The sequence below is a fragment of the Anomalospiza imberbis genome, chromosome 3 (assembly GCF_031753505.1).
Source record: "Anomalospiza imberbis isolate Cuckoo-Finch-1a 21T00152 chromosome 3, ASM3175350v1, whole genome shotgun sequence".
In the NCBI taxonomy this organism is placed as follows: Eukaryota; Metazoa; Chordata; class Aves; order Passeriformes; family Viduidae; genus Anomalospiza; species Anomalospiza imberbis.
This window is the reverse complement of record NC_089683.1, coordinates 100907009-100930326: the sequence shown is the minus strand read 5'-3', so window position 1 is coordinate 100930326 and position 23318 is coordinate 100907009. Positions and strand designations below refer to the sequence as shown.

Sequence of the window (23318 nt, the reverse complement as noted above, 5' to 3'; positions counted from 1 at the left end):
GGCTTCTCTGCCCAGGGTCTTGACAACATTCAGAAATTTGCCTGGAAGCAATAAACTAAGCCCAAAAAATTACAGCACAAGTGAAAGGCCCAATTGAAAGTCACATCCAAACAGGCAAGACACAGTGCCAAGGCAGTCAGCAGCCTGGTGGATATTTTAGGCTATTTAATCCTTCAAATATATGCCAAGTATCTACCTGGAAATCCTCAGCAGGCAGCTTTGCTTCAGTGAGGGGTTCACTCCAAAGGAAGGTAAATGTTGGTGCCTTCCTTCCACTGGAGCTTCTAATAACATCAAGTTAAATAATTATTTCATACTAATAAATGCAATACAACACAAATTATTGGATCCCTAATAATCCTGCTTTGGGGAGGCTCCCCCATCCATAAAGCTGAATTACTTTGGGAGGAAATCTCCTGTGTTTGAGGTCTGCTCCTCGGGGCTGGGGCACGGTGGTGATGGCATAGGGAGGAAAGGGGCAGTTTGCCCAGATGCCATGAATAAAAGTCACTGTCAGGGGAAAGATCCCTCCACAAGGCTTTTGCCTCGGCTGAGCAAGAGGGACCCAGCGTTTTGCACGCTCTAGTTTCTTCCCAGCCCAGAGCAGGACTTGGGGCACAGCTGTCAATCTGAGCTGCTTTTCGCCTTCCTTGCGAATATTTATCCTCTACATTTTCCCTGCGGCAGGCAGCTGACAGGGGAGAGGTCCTGGTGCAGAGCACAGCCAGAAGGACAGAGCTGTCTTTGCATTCCTCCAAGTGCCGCAGCGGTGCAGGGCCGAGCCCCCGGCACTTCCCGGCTGGCGAGGACCCGGGGGAACACGCACCCAGCACCGCAGGCTGCTCACCATCACCTAGAGGAGAGATTTCTCCGCTTCTCTGGCCGCTGCTGCAGGGTTTTCGCAGCAGTTTTCTTCCGATCTCTGCTGCCCTCTGGTGATGCGCAGCCGAGGCAGAGAGGAAAGCCCTCCTGAGGAACCAAAGCCTCGGTCTTTTGCAGCAAAATCTCACTCTCAGCCTCATTAAACCCCCAGCGTAGGCACAGCTGGTTTGATTCTTCTTTGTCCCCAACACAAACCCTAAAGTCACTCGGTGAAGGATTTCTTGTCTTATAACACCACGGGGAATTTACTGAGAAGTTAATTTGTCCTTATTATCTCACACTAGGTAAATACTGGTTTAATCAATTTACAGACTTCAGTATTAATTGAAAAAAAAAAGGGTAGGATGAGGGTTAAAGACACTTGAATTTCTGTCTGCATCAGGAGCCATTCTGAGAAACTTAGCCCTGCCTCATCCACTGCTGCCTACAACCCCACATTTAGATCAGACATCTATTTTCCATCAGCAACTCAAGGAAGGGGCTTGACCACTCAGAGGGTCTTGCCCAGATCCTGTGCAGAGCTCTGGGGAAAAACCCAGGGGAGGATATTCTCTATTCCCTGCCTGATGCACTTCCCAAATAAGTTAAGACAAAATCTGCCTTTTTTATATAGAGATAAACGCTGTGGAGCAAGCAAGCAGGGATGGACCCAGACTGCTGCATATTCCAACAGGCTTCATTTTCTCCCGAGCTCCGCTGTTCCCATCACCTGCTGCAAAACAGATTTTTAAACCACGCACAGACTGCTCTGCCTCTGCTGCACGTGCTGAGGCCATTTGAGAGGAGAGGAAAAAAAACCCCATTAGGCAGGCTCCTGGCTGAAGAGGCAGGTCTGCTTCAAGCCTGCTCCTCTGCTGCCTCTCGGCATCCTCCTGGACAATCTCCATGGCTCAGCGCTGCTCTGCAGGGCCCAGAGGGAAATGTTTCCCTAAAGCACCTGCCAGAGAGCTGAAAATTGCCAGCAGGCTATTCCTATGCCACTTCACTTGGTCACAGTAGGGAGGCAATGCAGCCCTGTGGATAACACACCTACCCAGAAATCCAGCCCCTTGTTTCTCTGCTGCTTCTCTAGGAATGATGGCTCCATTCCTCGATGCTTGATTTTCTGCCTCTGCAAAAGATGCGAGGGCATCTTTTCCACCGTAAAGCAGCGTGAGAGCTGTTGATAACAAGATTTATGATTATTGAGGAGTTATTTAGTACAGCTTTTAGATCCTGCTCCATTGATTTTGCTTCACAGACTCTGTGGCTCCTGCCGCTATTACCGGTTAACTCACACCAGCCCTCTGGTACCTCCTGGCCGTGGTGTTTGTAGAGGAGGATCCTGGCACTCAGAGCTGCTCAGAGAGCCATGGTCACCAGGGGATTTACAGTTCAAATTAGAGCTTGGATATAACCTTGTTTCTTTCTTTTTGTATTACCCTCTTGGACGGGGTGCTTGCAACAAGCATAAACCACAACCACCAGTGTCATATTTAACTCATGTGAAACTTAAGAGAGTGAAACAGCTTTCTCTGATAAGCCCTGTGAAATGTAAATGGTGAATGTAGATCCTAAAGTAGGTTATTCCTCATCAGTCCTGCTGCTTCTATGACTTGTGGCCAGTTCAACACCCCTTGTGAGCTCTGCTGCCCTGTGCTGTCCTGCTCTGCAGTCCCAGGGAAGTGATGGGTTATGCAGTGGAGGATTTCTCTGAGCTGATGCATATTTTGATGCATAATGAGTCATTTTAAACAACTGTGCTGCAGGGCAAAGGGAGGTGCCTTGTGCAGGTCACGGTGTTTATGTTTAGGTGAGGAGGTGGGTTAATAGCAGGTAAATGCACCTTCTGTCTCCAAGACTGTCCTAGGTTGCATTATTTGGATAGCAACAAGCAGTTTTCCCCTTCAGTAAAATCTATACCACTTAGCTCAGTGGGATTAACAACTAATAATTAAAAAAAAATAAAAAGCAAGCCAATGTGGCAGAAGCAGACTGCCTGAACATCCTTTGTGTGTGGATGTGTCTGAGCACATGAGGGACCAAGAGCCTGAGTCACTGAAGGGGAAGGGCTCAGGAAGCCCACGTCACCATCAAATCATTCAGCAGCGCTTCTGCTTTATTTATGCAGTTGTCATTTGGCCACAGTCACAAAACCAAGTCTCCCTTCAAGTAGCTGGGCTGCCAGTTTGTGGTCCACTATGAAACAGCACAAACTCAGAGTGAGCCTGTGCTTTGCCTCCCTGATCCCCCAGCTCTGAATTAAACCGGGTAGGTTGGGAGGCAATGCTGCAGGATTTTCCATTTCCTAATCCTAGCAGAGACAGCAAGCCACCCCCAAACAGATCATCCTACCCTACCAAATCAAAACCCAAGCAGGAGGTCAGTACTCTAGTCTAGACCCAAAAGCCAGGTCTTCATCGAAACGCTTGTTTTGCTCCAAATCCCATTCAAAAAGCCACACTGGACAGACAGTGTCTGCAGACAGGAGACATGAAAATGCCTTCGCCATGAGGGGAGTTTATGGACATTGGAGCCTCTCAACAGCACCACTGGACCCTTTGCTATGCAGGATGCAAATAATCGTGACTGAACTGCACTGACAGATTTGGATTTTCATTTACTTGGAGAGAATGTCCAGTCCTTAAGGTAATTAAAGGTCCTCTTTATTAAACCAGCACAAGACATTTTATGTCTCCCAGCTAGTGCCCAGTGTAACCGAAGTTCAGCTAAACACACTGACAAAGGAACATCCATTTTACCTAATGTCTACTGAGCAGATTTTAAAAGCAGCAGGCTGCTGCAGGAATCCTCCTGAGAGCTCCCTGCTGCCGTGCTGCTGGGGGCTGGTTCCACAGCTCGGCTCGCTCCGCTCTGCCGGCACTCAGGGAGCGCCTTCCCAGCCTCCCGTCTCTCCAGCGAGAGACCAGAGCTCCCCCAGCCTTCCGCTTCCATCCCGTACTGCGGCAGCGCCTAGGAGCTCAGTGTGAGCCAGCCTGCCTGGAAGGCACAGAAAGGCTGGGCTTATCGCTGCTCAAACACCTCGTTAGGTGCTGCGTTAATTAACAGATCAGAGGGGCTGTCGAGAGCACACGCTGATTAACCGCGAGCCCAGTGGAGAGGGGCTGGGGGAAGTGTGATGCTGGAGCTGGTTGCTGTATTTAACTCCGGATCTTTTTGCCTCCCTACAGCAGCAGCTTTCTGCCTGCGCCTCTCTAATGCTCTCTGTCAAAGCCCCAGGCATCACAACAACTTTGATTTCTTAAAGACAGAAACAAACTACATTTGTGCTGAATTATTTTTACCCACAGATATCACAGATGTGAAGACAGTACAAGGAGTGAGAGTGTTTTAACAAAACCAACCTGCCACACCTCAGCCCCAGCATTTCAAGATGCTGGAGAATAATCTGGAGACTTCAGGTCAACCAAAAGGCTGTTAAATTTTATCCATGAGGATCTCTTTCTGAATTTCTAGTGTAGCTGGATGAAAAGCACAGTGGCCTCTCCCCTGCTGTCATTTTTGTTGGAAAACAGTCTCTCAGTTTCTGCTACCTGCTGTCATCCTTCTTTCGGCTTTGCTTTATCCCTCATGCCCTCTGCCTCATCACAACTGAAATCTATTTGGCCTGCCTTGTTTCACCTCTTTTCTGCATCTCTCCATGCCTGCACCTCACCCTGGCTGCCCCTTCCCAGACAGGCACCACGCTAGTTTTCTCCTCTGTGCTAGGTGGTGTTTCTGCTACATCACTTCCAGCTCTGTGTGCTTCTCCCTCTTGCATCTGCCTCTACCTCTCCATGGTTATCTTTTTTTTTTTGGCCCTCCCTTCACTAAATCAGGCAATATTCCTGCACTGGAGGAAGCACTCAGCACAGTCCTTGGGCACGGTTTTGAATTCCCATTACTCACAGTGGGAATTCAGTCTCCTTCAGTTACCTAAAAGGGAGCTCAGCAGATAAGTTTTCAGCTGCCAGAGAGCAAAAGTCCTCAGGAGGATTCTCTTTCTGTCAAGAGCTTCTCCATTGCTACCACCACATACCCAGATCATATATCCTAATATTTTTCCATGGGAAAAGACAAGTCAGCCAGAACCTTGTGACTTTCAAAAAGCAATCACCGATTATCTCACTGTTGCAACCAGGAATGCCTCGAGGAAACTTGTACTTCTGAATGCAGCCAGGGCACCCGCAAAGATTTCTTGTTGGCAGGATTAAAAGCTGCACTTGTGCTGCCAAAATGCAAATGCCACTGTAAGGCAGCTGAGAGCACACCGGTAGTTCCAACCCTTTTAATAATCCAGATGTGTGATTGACTGGCATTGCCCACTTGGTATGTTGGGTTCACAGCTGCAGATCAGAGCAGCAGGACATGCCTGGAGCTTGTGTCAACACCAACCTACACATGTTTAGCAGGGGCTGCTGGCACACAGGAGGAAGCAGTTTGGCAATTGCCACCCGGCAGTATTTCTGAAAAGCCAAACACCACATACAGCATTTCGTTAGGGAGTTTAGGAGCTCTGATCCTTACAGCTCCACAAAGCACACAGAACTGGGGAAGGGAAAGCACAGAGGGCAGCAAAACCACCCATCACTGCTTGTGAAAGGTGCTACAGCCACTTTGACCCACAGCTCTTCTTTCCCAGCTCTGGGTTGACCATGCTCTGCAGACATGAGGGAGCACAATGCTCCAAGGCCAAAAAATCAGCACAGAGTGAAATGATCATGGCTTCCTGCTTCCAAGGAAGCTCAAGACTCCCACCTTAGTGGGGGTGGTGGCTCCCAAAGGTCTGTGATCTGCAGGACCAGACCAGCTCCATTACAGGGCTCAAACTGGTTGGATTTGGCCCCTCCTGCTCTCACTTGTTGCAATTGCCAAGATCTGTCTCCACTTTGTGCCCAGCACGAGAGGATGAGGACACTCAGCTCTGGGAGCTCAAGTCACCCCTGTGGCCAGCATGGTGCACATGCCAGGCTGGAGTGGGTGGCAGAGTGTGGCAAACCACACACAAGGACTTGGCAAGCTACGAGAGCACAGTAACTTTAGCTGGAAATTGCAGCCCTCCCTTCCAGTGGAAGGATATCTGCCATGAGCATTTCCCAGAGCCCTGGATCTCCACTCTCCTGCACTGACACCCGCTCCAGCATGTGCAGTGAAGCGAATGCTACCACAGGGGAAGGTGCATCTCTGCAATCACCCCCGTATGCCCGAGCTTCACCTCCCTTTAGGGAAGGTGTGATCCCAAGGATGACAAGGATAACAGACATCTCCAAACTGCCTGGGTTAGATCAGGCTCTGTTTGCCCAACTACATACCATGAAAAGGTACCAATAAAATCCCTTCTTGAGATTGGCTGCACACTGCCATATACATCATCTACATTTACATATACGTACAAAAGCTTAATATATATGTAAACTATATTTACATACAAACATATGTTAAAGCCTTTGGTAGGGTTGAATGATCCCTACAGGCTGAGCTATTTGAATTTCTCAGGGAAAGGCTTAGGCTGCATTAGGGATGTTAAGCTTAAGATATTTATATTTTAAAAATGTAATATTTTTCAATAGTTGAAATTCTTAAGGCCTTAATCAGGTTAGAGGGATTTAGAAGTTAGATCAATATCTCATCACACAGAATACAGAATTGGCTTTTTTTCTAACTGCCTACAATAATGATTTGAAAAGGAAAGAAAATCCTACCATTTTAGCAGACGTCTCCAAGTCCACACAAGACACGGAGTGCCACCCTTCTAGTTTCCAAGAGCTCTGTGGCATTCCAAGGCATTACTGCAGAAAACAGATGTATTTTTATGGTAATCGTTTTAACACCTTTGACATTGTTTTGTAACTACCTTGGATCCCAGTATGCTTCACAAAGCGGCAGAGAGAGGTGAGGGTTGAGGAGTCTAAATTTAAGGAGCAGGAAACCTGACTCACTGCTGGCACTGCCAGTGGCTCCCTGCAGGAGCAGGTAAATCACCCGGGTGGTGTCTGCAGCACCTCAGCCTTGCCCTGGAGCCCTTCTCCCTTCAGCCATTAGCTTCAGGAGACATTTCCAGGGAGCAGGTGAGGATGAGAAAGCTGGCAGCATCCGTGAATGTCTCCATCACCGGCTGCAGTGTGTCCTCACCCACCTTCCATCGCCACACAAGGAAGGGTGATCTTTTGGACAGCCTGTGGGTGGCCAGGATGACCAAAGATCAGTGTGCCAATGTTGTATGGGCAGGCCAAACCTAAACTTTGTGCTTTGCTTTAGGCAACAAGTTCCAAATAATAATGAAAACTAACCCTTCAAAACAGGCAAATAGCCTTTTCAACCACAATTAAAAACCTGGGAGTATTTTTAGTTTCTGCTCCAAGCATTCTACATTTCTAATGGTAAACTAGGAAAGGGGAGAGTATATAGAAATACCTAGGTTTGGATAAAAGGTTGTATTTAATTTTCAGAGATCCAGGTGTTGTTTAGTAACATCTGAAAATGTGTTGCTGTTGAAAATGGAAACATTTTGATGACCATTTTTAAAAGACCATGAGAAAACCTAGAGATGCCTTTCCTCTGGCCTTGCTCTCAGCTGGGACAATCCCTGACTGCCTGGGAGCATGAGAGCTGTGGAGCATCACCCTACAAGCAGCCACAAGAGCCTCTGGGTCAATGCATGTCAATTCAAATTCTCCGCTCATGAGACCCACATGTCGTGGTGACGCTTTCTTTCCTGTGCTACAAGCAACAATCAGAGAGGCCTTTCTGGAGGGAGGAAGCAAGCTGTGGTGAGTGGAGGATAACATCTGCAAGGTGATGCTGCTGCTAAGATTTCTGCACTGTGACTTCTGCTACATCCAGAGCCAGCAGAGCTCCTTGGAGACAGACTCCTCCAAAGCCATCTGCTTGTGAGGGTGATACCCCACACACCTTGGAGGGAACAAGCAGAAATCCAGCACAGCTCCCCTGCCCCCCTGGCTGACAACCCAGAGCCCATAAAGGCTAAGCCCAGACAAGGAATTAAATATCATGCTGGTAGACCAAGGTTCTCCCTCCCCTGAAACAGAAGGTAAATATCTCTAGCATTTACAGTACCAAAGTTATATTGGAGAAGGCTCCCACAGAGACACTGATTCAAAGGAAAGTGTTGCCGGGGTTTTGGCTAGCACATGGACTTAGTCCCAGCTGCAAAGCCAGGTCCTGAGGACAGGAGGGCCTGGGACAGCCAGGGTCACACAGCACCCCCCTCCACCGGCTGCCTGGCTGAGGAACAGCAGAGCATTAGTAAGAGCTGGAGGGGAAAATAATAGAGGAGGATAAAAATAAAAATACTCAAACTCCATCTTGTCAGTAATATTAAAAAAACCCCAAACATATATACTCAACCACCATTTTGTCCTTAGTAAAACAGGACCAGATTATAATTTGGAGGTGTACCCCTGCTCCATCAACCCCCCCACTCTCCTGCTGTCAAATCCCTGACATACCAAAACAGCCCTGAGGCATGGGGCCTTGCCACCCCAGAACAGGGATTTCCTTGGGAACATCAGCTTTGCTCCAGAAACAGAGTGATGGCTGGTTTGGATTCACGCTTCCTTGCTGTCAGGAAGCCAGGTCTGTCCCACGGCTTGGCTGAGCACTGGAGCTGGAAGCAGGAATAATCTGAGGTTGAAATAATGCTGCTGGTAACAGAGAGGAAAGCAACATTTTTGCCCTCACTAGCTACATCCCCCATCCTCTGCTACCCTGTTTTGATATTGCTCCAGGCCCTGTGATGGTTTAAACTCCTGTGGGCTACCATGGAGCTGCAGGCACTGAGCATCAGATCAGTTTTTCCCAGGGTGCTCCTGACTCAGTCTCAGGATGCAGCACCAGGCAGCAGAAGCTGCCTTGCCCAGCACTGCAAGCTGCCTTCCCTAGGAACCTTCTCCTCAACAATGCAATTCTTGAATCTCTTCAAAAAATCAACTTCAGGAGGAAAGAGAGAAAGAAATGCCTGAGGAATTCACTTTGTTTCTGGGGAAATCAAAGGCAGCAAGGCACAAGAAGACAAATCCCCTTCCCGTTAGTGTGGAATTCTGCTCTGCACGCAGACCCCTTCCCACGGCACAGCTCAGCCCCCGTGGCTCGTGGGAGCAGCTGAGGTTGTGCAGCCTGTCCTGAGACACAGAAAGAACCCTGCCCTCCTCAGTGCCTCAGCAGTCTCTTTCACCCTTTACAACACAGTTGAATGTTTTCAGCTGCCTATTTCACTTCAGTCCTCCAAAAGCCTCTGTCTGCAGATCTCGACAGCTCCATCCTCCTCTAGGGCAGGGGCTGCCTGCTGTTGCCAGCACTGTATCTGCACTTTCTGGATTTCAGCCTTGGAAGAAGCTCAGGACAGTCTGAACCCGGGAGAGTTCTCCCACAAAAAAACTGGGAGCAACAGCTTCAGACTCTGTATCGTCAGTTCCCAGCGCTGGAGCAGAGAACAATCCCTTCTCCATCCTCTTTTGCCCTGGAATGCTGGCTGCAGGAGTAGGGCTGCGGGGGTGGTGGTGAAGCAGCATGGCAGGGAGGGGCTCAGGGCAGTCACCAGAATTGGCATTCCCACCAGCGTGGGCAGAGAAAGAAAGGGAAAATAACTATTTTCATTCTGATGTACAAACAAAGATATGGATATTCTCAGTTCAGCCAGAGAGAAAAAGAGAAAGTTTTTAACCAGGCGAAGAGCCTGAGAAACAGTTGGAAAGGAATGTAAATAATCCTCTAATCTATCTTATTGTTCACATTGTTTGTAAATATGTTCTGCCACTGTGCGTCATTCACAGCACACCAATGGTGTGAGATGTTTTTACTCTAGGACCAATGAAATGAGTCTACACAATGTTCTCTATAAATAGAGCGATGCATTTGAAATAAATCAGTTCATTCTCTAGCCTTTGACTTAGAGTCATTCTCGTTACCGTTACCGTCCTGCTCTACAGCAACACAAAGATTTCCCAGATTTAGAGCTTCTTGACCCATTTCATTCCGTGGACCCACTCCAGAGCTTTCAGACTGTCTTTGAGAGTTGGAGTCCAGCTCAACTCATCTCCAATATCCCTCATTTTTGATGGCTTCTATTCATGTCCCAGCAACCAGTTCATCCTACACTAGGTGGAAAACAATGGATCCCTTGACAAACACACACACCCCCATCCCCAGCTCTGCCTTCCCCTTCTGCCCCTCAGCACACCTGGTCAGCAAAGGGGCCTTTTGAATTTCCATTTGGTGTGGAAGCATTTGATTTGTGCCTCATTTTGCTGCAGAATGAAGTGAAGGTTCTTTCTCATTGCCAACCACCCCCTCAGCCTTCCCGAGGGGATATTCCTGTCCCCTGAGCCTGCTCTGTGCAGTGAACCCTCAGACACCAGCAGCAGCCTGAGCATTTGTCATTAATAACATGATTTCCTGGGGATTGGAGAGGGAAGGTAACCCAGACCACCAAACACAGCTGTGAAATGATGACTCAGAAAAACAGGTTCTCATTAAACATCTCAGTTCTCACTGTAACAGCCTCCTTTAAATTCAAAAAACAGCTCTTAGAGACTATACCTGACCTTCCTCTCCATCCACAGGGAGCCAAGGAGCCTACAAGTACTGACCAGGGCTGGATTCAGAGAAACTGAAGAATTTGTCTTGAAAGCTGCCCCTTTTAAGGTCTTCAGTTGTATTTTAGCCTACAGTATTTTGGCCCAGAGCTGTCTGACCAATGAGACTTGCAGCAGTCTCTGCACCTGAGCTCCCTTGCCCAGACTGAACACACGCCTCAGGCAGATGGAGATGCTGAGGGGACAGAAGCTGCAGCAAAAGCAGAACTGTTGCACTGCTTGAAAATAATTTAACTTCCAGTAACTCACCAAAAGGAGCCCAGCTGCCACTAAAACCACTCATTTCCCTTGCTCTGCCATGAGTATAACAGTGAATAGCTGCATTGGACGTTTTGTAGCTGCTCCCAGCCTGAAAGCCCACCTTCCAAATTCCAGCCCGGAGAGAGCTTCCACTGCTGAGTAACGAACCCTGAAATTGGACAGCGAGGCTTGAGATTGCAATAGTAACAATGGCACTGCCTCAACTCACAGGGAGCAGGGCCAGAGCTCATAAATACCTTCAAGGTGACAGTACATGAGAAGGCTGGAAATTACTCATAATTTTAACAGTGCTGGAGACAGAACATTCACTTACAGGTAGTAATGCAGGAAAATACCTACACTTGTGGGAAGTTCTGGGCAGAAAAGCTGTAAAGAACTCAGCAATGTGAAAAACTCATTGGAGAGAAAGAAACTCTGCCTGGCCCAGGCACAGTCTACATTCCTGGGCCTGTTGCCCCTCACTCAGCTGACATAAAGGATGTCCATGGGCAATGAGGTCAGATCCCTCATATCCAGAGCTCAGACTTACAAACCAGCAAAACTAAAGCACAAAAGAAAGGAAGGACATGATCTGCCCAAGTGTTTTCACAAATACCATTAACTTTGTTCAGCTTCTGACTAAAGCTATCAATACATGTGACCAGTAACATTTGTTTTTTTGTCCTCCATGTAGAGCAGTAAAAATGCATCTCCAGCCATTTCCAGCACATGAAGAAACTGGAAGGGCTGGAGACTGAATGGCTGCTGCGAATTTATTACAGTCAAGTGAACAGCATCCCAATCTGCCATTGCATTTGCAGGCTGATGGAAGAAAAGGAAAATAGAGGGGCTGACGAGGGTTATCAGACATATCCTCACTGGTGCTGCCAGTCATTCTGACCCATGCAGACCTCCCTCAGCACACAAACGTGTGACCCACACGTGTGGTAAGGCGCTGGCACCTCCCTGCCGCTAGGGAAACATTGGAAAAGATCACATTTCCTTTTTGTGACTTAACAGGTTCCTTGTATTTCTTTGCAGCTGCAGTCTTCAGCAGCAGCACAGCAGCCTCCGGGCCCTGTCCAAATCTATGATTTCCTTCAGAATTTTCCATGGCAATGCTTCCCGCTGTCAGTTTGTGTCTGCATCCCCGTCATGATGTGCTGGGCAGGAGAGAATGACTGGGGCAATGTTTCCAGCCGCCCTTGGCATCTCAAGAAGCTCTGAGACTGCTTATTTCAATGCTGCTTCAGTGTTTCTCTCCTGTTTGAGAGTCTCAGTACATGATGCTCTACTTTGGGTAATTAATTTTTAAAGAAGCTGTGTATATTAATGCAAATTCTATTAGCGATGTCTCTTGGCGGCCTGGGTATTAAATACAATGCCAGTAGCATGACAACACTTGACAGTCTCCACAGTGGTAAATTACATATAATATTATTTATGCCACTTTTAATGCTTTTAAGACACATCCTTAAAATAAATTGGAATTGTTAGTATGCTTATACTAAAGCACAAAAATATTCCTTCTTAATTTAGCCAAGCGTATGTTCCTATTAGAGCTGGAGATGCCAGATAAAGGCTGGCACACACCATGTGTGGTGTGAAGTGCCGGAGCTGTGCTGTCTTCAGAGGGATTGCAGAGGCTGATATCAACGAAGGCTCTGACTTGCTGTTCCTTTGGAGCCATAACTTGATATTCCATACTGGATGATTACCATCAAGGGACAATCACAGCATTTGACAGCAAGCCCAACTGCTCTGCAAAACTGTTTTGGTGATGGAAATTCATAAATCTCTGCTTGTGTGCTGGCCACTAGAGAGGGACAGAAGAAGATGCTTTGCAAGTGCAAATCCCTGCTTGGAACACTTTATAATGCAGAGTACAGTGGCAGCACTGTGTTGGATTCAGCCTTTCCACAAGGAAGGAGAAAAATCTGCTGACAGATTATATTCCACAGCAAATAAATTGTGCTGACTGCTCACAAGTGAGCAGGAGTTGGATACAGGAAGGGCACTGTGCAGGATCCAAGCAAAGCTGGATCTTGCACAGCATGAGGTATGACAGAGAGAAGAGAAAACTAAACAGGGCCACCATGTAAATGCCTGACAGTTCACTGCTCTACTAGTCCATAAAGCAAAGCCAATCAAAAGGTCTCAGCCCCGTGTGGGTATTAAATGCAATGCCACAAAACAGGACAGATGGATTTCTAGTTCTCTCTCTTTTTTTTTTTTTTTTTTTTTTTTTTTTTTTTTTTTAAGCAGCACACAGAAAACATGGAAGCAGTTAAGCTCTCAGAAGCTGGGATGCAGCAGAAAGCAAGACTGCACAAATAACCTGAACTCAATATTGTAACAAAACCTGGAGCCGACCAGTTGCACAGTGGTCTTGGTCACAGCTTCACTTCACTGTGCAGGAGGGGTAACGTGGCAGGAGCTGATGTTCTGCTCCAGCAAACACTGTTTTCCATCTTTTACCTCTGACTCTATAACCTCAGCATCCTTCAAATGAAAGGGACACATCCACTGATAAGGTCAGGCTGCTCTCTGCCCCCGAGGCATTTAGCTCAGCTGAGTTCACCTGACTAGCAGCACAGAAGTGAAAAGGTGCTGGCTGACAAAACCCAGTCAAAAGGCACCAAGTGCCCTCATGGCAATGACTTGTGACTGGATAGCATTTGCCTGTGTCAGGAGCCAGCAAGGCAAAATAGGTCAGATCGGTTTTGTGGCCGAGCCCTGCTACAGATGGGACCTTGTGAAGGTGTGGCTGCCTGCAGACACCTTGGGCTCTGCACGTGGTGTTTTTCTTCTCTTTGTCAGCTAGGAGTCTGCAAAGAGCACGATGCAGCAGGCAGTGTGTACATGCTGTGCCACCAGGGAGGGGCTGACCTTGCAGTGGGGAGGCTGCTGGGAAGGGCCACTTCTGTCCATCCTCACCTGCACATTCTCCAGCCCCTTCCTCATGAGAAAGTAAAACAAAACACATGCTTTGATACAGAATTAGGCAGCAACACCAATGCCCTTCTTCACTGGTGGCTCCCAGAAGATGAGCACCAAGAGGCCTTGTCTGGTGGAAAACATCATTGAAAAATTCCAGTATTCCTTAAAGTCTGCCAGTACCTCCTCTTGTGCAGGCCATGGAAGAGGCACTGAACATCTCTTGCAGTAAACCTAACACAGCACCACCAGTGCTCCAGTGATGTGGGGAGAAGCCCCTGGCCTCAGGCAGCTGCCTGTGCTCCCCTTGAAGAAGAGTCTTTTCAGAAGGGCCTTTTCAGACTCTTATTTCCATCAACTAAAGGCTCAAAGCAGCTGGGAGGTAGCAGTCACTAAGGAAAGGGTGAGGAGGGTGCAAGGGAGCCATCCATCACTTAGGCCTTGGGAGTGGCTCTCCCAGTTCTGTAAATGCAGATATTTTGTTCAAGGTCAGAAGCCTTGTCCAGCATCAATCAGCTTTCCTCACATTTTCCTCACCCGTGTCTTTGTTCCTCCAGAAAACAGACAGAAGGGAGCAGGGAAAAAAAAGCATTGGCACAGCTCTGCCTTGGACTACCATATGCTGCTCTGAATTGTCTCTTGTCCTCTGAATAACCACTTCCTGCTCCCTCTCCTCTGTCACAAGCAGATGAAAATTCCCATCCTTTCCTCAGTTTTCCGTTGGAAAACCTGGCCCCCTGGCCCTTCCCTCGCCCCACTGGCACAGACCACATTTCTCTTCCCCGCTCACTGAGATTTGGTTGGTGGTGACGAGAGACTTTGGCAAAACATCCTATTCCAAAGCACACGGCACATATGAGAGATCAGTGGCAATCATCCCATCCATAATGTCAGAATCTAAAGAGAGATTTAATCCTATGATACTTGAAGACTTCACAAGAACAAGTTTCTTATTTTTAATTCGACTTTGGGATTTCCTGTAACAGAAATAGCAATCTTCAAATTATCCTTTCCTGTTGGAAGGAAAGTTTTGCTGTAGAAAACATACAGCAATGCCTCAAAGCAGTTCTTACCTCCCAGGAACAAAAGGTCACCACAAGAAAAAGTGCAGGAAGCACAACTTGCACATTGCAAGGATCAAATGTAGGTCAACCCTGGCCTGCTTTGAATTTTTTTTTTCCTCTGCACTGAACAAAGAGGTTAATTCCACCCCAGGCCAGACCACTCTGGGAAGGAGAGCAGCTCTCCTCCACCTTTTGGCTCCTCCCTAGGCTGCAGTTCAAGCCAGCCCCAAGAAGCAGCAGTCAGCAGTGTAACAGGAGTGTTTATAAGATCTGAGGGCGTATTGCTGGATTTTTTATAGCATGCAGGATAGGTTTATTCTCAGTAATAGTAGTGCCATTCTCACATATTAACTGGAGCTAACTGGGACACCAAACCTCTGGTTACAACTCACACATTACATTGCATGCATCAATTCCCCCAGCAAAGGCAGCTCTAACCTCAGTGCACTGAACTGGCCTTCTGCAGCCTTTGCCCCATCCCTGCAATGAAACAAGCTTTTGACACTGCAGCAAGAGCCCCCAGGGACTCACTGGAGGCAACTTCTGCACCTCCATACAGAGAGAAATAAGGTTTTAGCAGCTGCAGTCAGGAACATTTGCCAACAGCCCATCCACAAACCCCATGAAGCAGGGGAAAAGCTTCCACCAGCATTGAAGTCAGCCAGTGTCAACTCTGATTTGCTAAAAAGCAGGTGAGCCTTGAAGCCTCATAAGTGGTGTATGGGAAGAGTAGTCAAGAGGCCTGAGCCAATCCTCCACTCTTTGAAACCATTTGTACAAAGAGCAGAGCAAAGCACAGCTCCAATGGTGCAGGAGCAATTTGTTATCTAACAAAAGGCAGGGGGCAAAAAAAGAACCCCTGTGAAATACTGGAGTGGGAGGGAAAGAACATAAGACTTCAACAAACTCAGCTTAAAATCCAAAGAGAGTTACAGGAAACTCTCTAGAAATGAAAGCAAAGGAAAAAGCAGCTTCCCCGGATGCCAGATGTGACGTCATGGCAGGGAGACTTGTGATTTTCTGAGAGGGAAAGGATTTTGCCTTGGCAGGACAGATCTAAGGACAAAGCAATCCAGCTTTTTGTGATGCCTCTCCCCGCCACTGGTTCCCCCCTGCAGGTGCCCAACATCCTCTCTGCAGTTAACCTTGGTGCCAGTCACTCCAATGGGATGAGTGTGTTCCTGCCAGACCACAGCTGGGAAAGCCTCCACACACCCTGTTCATCACCAGCGATGATGAAAGGGGCAGAGGGAGGAGGCATCTTCCTCTTCTTCAGCTCAAACCTTGTGTTAAGGCAGAATTCCCTCGTGTGAGATGATCAAATTTGGAACACAACTGGCATAAATCGAGTCCCATTTGCATCTCACCAAGTTGCAGCTTGAGGTGCCCTGACCTTTGATGCACTCCAGAAGGTTGTGTTGGCCCCTGCATGCCACAGCCCCAACCACCCTGCAAGGCCTTTTCCTGCTGCCCTTACACTCCCTGTGGCACACACCCAAATGCAGTGGCTGCAGCAGAGCCCCTTGCTCCCACAGTGCTCATGGACAGAGGGGAAACCCCACTGCCACTGCCCCCTCCTCCAGCTGCTTTGAATTTATTGCACCAGGGAAAACAAGGCAATGTTCCTCTTTCTGCCACTGCCCTCTCTGTTCAAACCTCACTGAGCCTTCCTGAGTGTCTGTCAGCAGACAAGGAAATTTTTCTTGAAGTGCAGCTTACAGATTGCTGCACAAAAATAGTTTATTTGCTTACAGTGCCAGGGATGCAGCATTAGGGATGCTCACAAGTCACTCCAAGCATACTATGACTACAATACAAGCCACTGGAGCAGAAACCTTGGAAGGGGGAAGGGAAGACAAGGAAAAGAAAAATATTTTTTCAGGCTGTCTTGAATGCTAAAACTTTGCCTTTTTTTTTTTTTTTCCTCCTTTCCTAGTGTAACACAGAAAGCTGCTTGGGAGACCAGAGAGAGAAACAGTTTCTACATGGCCTGCTTTAATGAAGTATGGATTAAGGCAAAATTAAAACTGCATTTGTAAAGCCCAAATAATAAATGCTGCTTTGCATTTGTAGCACAAACCTCCAGCTCAAAGATCTTTCATGAATGTCTTAGTCATTTGCAAAATGGCTTTTGAGGAAGGTTCTAGATGCTATGTGAAGCCCCAGATCATCACGAATTAGGGCTGCCTACATGGTAAAATTATGCTCATCAACTGAGTCAGCACTGGAACAAGTTTAGCAATAACAACACTTGATAGACAATAACAAGACAAATTTAAGGCACTGAAAAAAGTTTATTACAATGTAGATGTTCTGTGCAATGACTGTCTCTAGAAAAATTACTACAGTATGTAGCTAATAGCTAATTTTCAAAAATGTTTTGCAGCAACTGTGAACATTCAAATTAAAAGTGGGTGTTGTGAAAGTGAAAGCATTTTAAGCCAAATTTTCCTCTTAGATGTGCTATTATTGCAGCTACTAACGAGATTTCATGTTATAGCCAAGAATGAGAGCAGTAACATGCAACTATTTGTTTGTGGTTTTTTAACTGAATTAATGTTGATTCAGAGCTTGGTGAAGGAGTCTAGTTATATAAAGGGTTCTAGAATGTTTAATTTATTTTTTACACCTGTATCTTCACAGCAGCCAGGTTTTTGTACAATAAAACTAAGGTTGAATTGAGTACCTCTTTCCTTAAGTGACCAACTGCATCACTCCCTCCTCTACTTGCCATTCAGCTCCTTTCTCCAAAGCGGCTCCATGCTTTGGTAGTATTTTAATCCAAGTTTAGCCATATCCTGTGTGGCCACTGACAATCAGTTCCCCAGATTTCTCCTGGCACAGCTAAATATGTTTGTGCTATAGGAAAAAACACCACCATATGGCAGTTGTTTGATCTCTAAGCAGAAGATGTTTTTTTGAAAACTGATGAGCTCTACCTGTCTAGAAAGTTTCATTTCCCTCCCAGGCATTTCAAAAACCTTACTTGCACACCTCACATGTCCCCAGCATCCAGAATAAGGAAACTTTGGAGATCTCTCATAGACTGTCTAGATTAGGGCTAATTCCTGACAATCTGCAGTGTGATTATTGCCTTCAGAGATGATCAGGGACTGGGTTTTCCCCACCAGGGACATTGCCAGTCTATGATACTCTGACGTTGGGATTTTCCTGTCCATTTCCTGGGGTGTTGAGCCCAGCTGCAGCCCCTGCATATGCACATGACCTCAGGTACATATATCCAGTTACATAAGGCTGACACACCACATTATCAGTCTGCCTTGAAGAGCCTCTGACATTATCTTGGATTAATTCTGCAGGCCAGTAATTCTTGTTCAGTGTATCTGTGACATTTATATCTACTATCAAATCACTTCAGGACATAAAAAAGGTTCAGCCTTTCATGAGACACAAAGTATCACTCTGACCTGCAACTGATGCCAATTAAAGAGCAGCCAATACCTTGTTTGGCGCATTCCATTGTGCCGTGATGTGGCCTGGATGCATCTATAGGAGAAAAAAAAAAACCCAAAGAGCCCCCCAAAACCCTAGGAAAGAGGCATGAAGAGCAGGAGAATAAGCATGATCTCCCTGTGCAAGATGCTGGCTCTGCTTTCTTTCTTCATGCTGTGAAACTATTTGCTAAAGGAAATAATTTCACTCCACTTCCTTCATGAAATTACTCTTTAAGTGCTGATTCTCCATCTGGTGCACAGCTCCAGATTTCCAGAAAGATATTTAGGGATCTAGCTCCCAATTTCAAAGAGATGTCTGACATGTTTTAAAAATCAAATTTCTATCTTTACATGCAACAATACACAAGTATAACCCTTAATTTTTAAGCTGGGGAAAAGAAACTGTAAGAGAAGAGTGAATTAAGAAAACCACACTTGACCTTGAAGCAAGATGCAAACTGTGATGTGAGAGGAAGGTTATGGACCACATCTGTGTCTCACACACCACAAAACCAACCATGTGCTACACCAAGGAGCTGACTGGTTTGTAATAGTCTCTCGAGCATGAAAATAGAAGTTAAACTTTCTTCACATCACACACACTTCAGTAAAGGGCTTACTTGACACTCACTTGCCACTAACATCTGGCTCCCAGGGAGCTTGGCAGGGAGCCCTGCATGAGGTGCCTACTTCCACACCATCTGAGCGATGCCTGTTTCATGGAATGGAGATGGAGAAGAGCCCTGGTTAGGAGTTTTGTCCCTGTGGGGAACTGCCTGTCCAAGCTTCAGGGACACAGCCAGCCCATTGTGGGGGTCAGGCACAGCACAATGAGGCAGGGCAGGAAGGGCTAGGCAGACTGAGACTAGGGCTAGGCAGCACTCTGATCCTCAGCATGGCCCCTACTCCTCCACCAGCCATCACCACACCTCCACTTCAGTCCCCTGACACATCTGCAAGCTGCACACACAGAAGATGCCTTCACAATAAGAGTTCCTGAGCTGCTGGCTGCTTGCACATTTTCTCCTTGTTGGTAGTTTGAAGACTTTGCACCTTTGATAATAATTTTCCTGGATTGTTAATTCTTAAATTGGCTTTTTTTTATCCACTCATACCATACTGAAATATACATTTGCTTTTTTAAAATAATCCTTCTGATTCTCTCATTCAAATGAAGTTATTTTAAAGAGACTCTAAAAAGGAAATTTCTTGAGTCATCTATCCCTAAAATGTTTTCACTATCATGAGTCTATCCACCAAGGACTCCAAGGGACACCAAACCCAAAATGTACAGCTGTCCTAGAACCCTTTTGAGTTATAAGCAATAACTGAAGACCAATCTAAAATTTTTTCAGTCTAGGAAAGAATGCTGTATAACCTATTTGGAGTGTGAGCCAGTCTCCCAATAGATGAAGGTTTCAAACAGCTTTCTTGGTTTTTAGATCTAGACTAAGCCAGGATATCATGGCAAAGATAATGTGTTTAACATGAGACATGTAACAAATCAGTTATATTCTACTCTTCTGTCAGCATGGGATCTTTCAGAAAATTGTAGTCTTGCTGGAAAACCTTGCTTGGTGTTTCATTTCTCATTGCAGTGCCAATAAATAGCCAGGCAGGTGAAATGTGAGAGCTACAAATTCTCCACTGAAGTCAGTGGCATTGCACCAACTCAAAGCAAAGGTAGGTCAAGCCCATCTTTCACACTGTTTAAAAATTAAGGCTCAGCACACTGCCAAGTCTCCTTCTTAGACACTCTGATGTCTGAGAAGTTTGCTTCAAGAAACAATTAACTGTCCCATTCATCCTGTGAGCTGTTCACTCAGGAACCAAATGACTGCTCTCCTTTGTATTAGCCAAGATTCCTGCTCTCACATCTCAGGATAGCACTCTGGAGCAGCCTGAAGAACCACTTAAAAATGATGTATTCATTATTCATTTCCAGAGTTCATTAAATAATCTTTCATATTTGTTTTCTTTGTATTTTTGCCACAACAGAGTGCAAATGAGCTAACTGCTGGGTCTCAGAGGAGAAGATCAAGGATGCTGATTACCTCAACATACAGCCTGTGTTCTGCTGGAGTTTACAGAAGAGCTTTGCTGCTCCTGGAGGCCCCAAAGCACACCCCAGGTAAGCAGCAGTCACTGCCTGCAGTCTACATCACCTGGGCCCATCACCAGTTTGGGAAGTGCTCTGACAGCCCTTACCAGGGCTCAGCAAGAGAGGAGCATAAACCCTAAAGCAGCACTTTCCCTTGGAAACAGGCATTCAGGAAGGAAAACAAGCAGCAGGAAAAGGCTATCCTTAGGGAAGGCAGAAACCAATACTCCAGCCAGGGGAAACCATCCCCAGAGAGCAAAGAGTACAACTTCCATCCAAGCACCAGGCAGATGTCTTCCTGAAAGCAGCACAACTGATTGATGCAGAAATCCTGGTGAGGAAGAACCACTGCTACTGGAAATAATCAGTTTTAGGTTAAAAGGTTATCCCTATCTTGACTGATTTTCGGTCACGAAGAGATCCCTGCTCTTCTCCTCATGCCCCTTTCTGTCACAAGATGGATGACTTTTGCAAACCTGGAAAGGCCAGGAGAAATGCATCCCCCCTAGTGGGACTTGATGCAGGATGGGGCAGTTTCCAGCCCAGCTAGAGCCTGCTGGCCACTGTGTGAGCTGCTTTTATCCTGCTGTCCTCAGAAGCCTTCCTACAGTCACTGCATCTGCTCCCTGGGGCTCTGGGGGAGGAACAGCAGCCTCGGTGGCCTGAGGGACTCCCACAGTTGTTTTGCAGAAGCTCAGACTGTTATTTAACTGCTGCATCCTCAGATGACAGACTGAGGTTATGGCAAGCAGTAGAGACCCACTGCCAGAAGGGCAGTGCTGCAGGAAAAGCAGCCTTGACTATGACAGGGTGGAAGGGGAAGGAGAGGACTGAGGCTACAGTGACCTGGCCTAAAAACACCCTCACATGTCAGTGCCCTGGGGGCTCTCCGTGTCTCACAGGATCAGCTCCTTCCCGAGAAACGGCTGCACTTTGGAGAGGATCAGGAAATCCCTAAGGACAGGTAGCATCTCCCAATGCATGGGGCCTAAAGCAAGCTCTTCCTCCCCCTGCAGCTGCACACACCTCCCCCTCACCACCAGGAGAACAGAATTAATTGAGTGCCCACTGCTGAACACAGCACTGGATCAAAGGAGAGTACAAAGGAGCACTGGAACCTGTGCCAAGGCAGGGCAGCAGCAGGTGCTGCCACACAGCAGGGATGTGCTGATCCTGGTGATGCATGGGTTTCCCACCCATGGCAGCACCAGCTCTGCTGATATTCATCTTGTTTTCCCATGGGGCTCTGGTTAGTAGAGCTTTAAATATTTTTTTCCTTCTTAACGTGGTTGCTCAGAATGAGGCAGGTGAAAGGAGACACAAAGGTCCTGGATGTATCTGTTCAGATGAATTTTGTTAGCAGGGTACATTGCTCCTCTCATCAACTGCCTCCCACCTCATTTCTTTCCCCCACACAACATCCCTGGTCTTTAGGCACTAATGAAGGCAGCAAAATGGTTATAGGACTCTGGGGATCCTTTATCATGGATGGATTCTATACCTATTTTAAAGGCCTGTTTCATTCACATATGTAAGGATTTCTCTCCTAAGGATATTCCTCAGGAACTAATTCACTTGAGAGAAGGGATGCAATGCAGGTGAAAAGTAAAGTGATGTCTTTTTGCTGAATTACTATGAAGAGATAATCAATATTTACCTGCAAACTTTCTCACCACCCTACAGGACAGCTGCTCCAACACATGGGCAGAAATGAGTAAGGGTGCAAAAGAAGGGAAAATCTTGCTAAATCCACTCCCATCCCCTGAACAAGGCCAATACAACTATTAAAAAGGCTAAAGGGAGACTCTTTAATAAGTGTAGTTGTAGACAGGTGTTTTCATCTGCCACACTCACCCTTTACCTGTGCCCAGGTGAGCAGTAGGGCACTGCTGAGCTTCACCTTCAAACCATTACAAAAAGCAACCTCATGCTGCTCCAAGTGAAGCATCTTGTAGACACTTGAGGAATTTACTATGACAGCAGCCTTTGCTCCCTGTGGGAGAGATCCTCAGAATGTGGGTAACTTCAGGAGAGAGCAGCCACATACATATACCACCATTTTGAGATCCTCTACCAAACTGGACCCAGGAATATCTTGAAGATTTAAGGCTCCAGGCTGGTTGGAAAGCTCAGCCTCACTGGCCCACCATGCCTGGGGATTTGGTTGCCTCAGGCCCAGACAAAGCTGCAGATTTATCAGTCTTGTCCTCTGAAGGAGACAGGTGTCAAACATTGATACTGTCACTTTGCTGGTTCTCCAGACTGATTTGGTCTGGCCTAGAGGATAAGATCTGGTTCAGGAAGAGGAGGCTGGAGTTCAGCTAACCTGTGTGTAAGCAAACACAATGCCCAGGTGCCCTACACAGCACAGGGGCTTTCCACATCTCCTCTGACTCAGATGAGGAGCCAATCCACCAAGTCCCTTTCCCCAGAGACACAATGGAACCCACCTTCCTTGCCAACTGTGCAGCTCCTCTTAAGCCAGCAGAGAAACTATCCCAGCGTTTTCATTCCTCTTCTCAGCAGGACATGTATTCCATACATTCCACACAGTCATACTGTGGGTTGCTCTGTAAAGGAAACAGGTGGTGGAAGGAGCTGGTGACAGGAGTAGGATCATTCACCTGTTACAACATTCCAGCTGCCCAAGGTCGCTGGTGTCCACTCAGTGATTGATGAAATTATCTGAAGGTAATTGAAAGATATTCACAGCACACAAAGATTCATCAGCAGCCTTGGCTGGCTCTGGGAGAGGCTTTAGTGCTAAAGGGAGCTCTCCTCACTTTATGACATGAGAAGCAGTAGGATAAAACACATTGGCAGAGAGCAATGACAAAGGATCCAACAGCACATCTCTCCCTCAGGAAGGTGGTCATTCCTTTCCTAGGCATCTTTTTGTCAGTCTGTCTGTATCCCACCCCTCATCAGTACTCTGTGTCTTGAAACACCATCTGAAGGATTAAAGAGCTTCTCTTGTTCTGAGAGGGAGCACAGCAATGTTCAGGCCATGCTGCTTCCAAGGGCTCTGCAACTGGAGTAATCCATG

General features: G+C 46.9%; 1 long non-coding RNA gene across 1 annotated transcript in view; it reads right to left on the bottom strand.

Annotated features, from left to right (window-relative positions):
• Positions 1 to 875: 875 nt before the first annotated feature.
• Positions 876 to 23318, bottom strand: part of LOC137471625 (uncharacterized) — a 32614-nt gene continuing 10171 nt past the window's right edge. Inside the window, exons 3-4 of the long non-coding RNA XR_010997725.1 lie at positions 22723 to 22842; positions 876 to 1173 (exon numbers count right to left, since the gene is read on the bottom strand). This is a non-coding gene — a long non-coding RNA (uncharacterized lncRNA). The remainder of the gene's footprint in view (positions 1174 to 22722; positions 22843 to 23318) is intronic.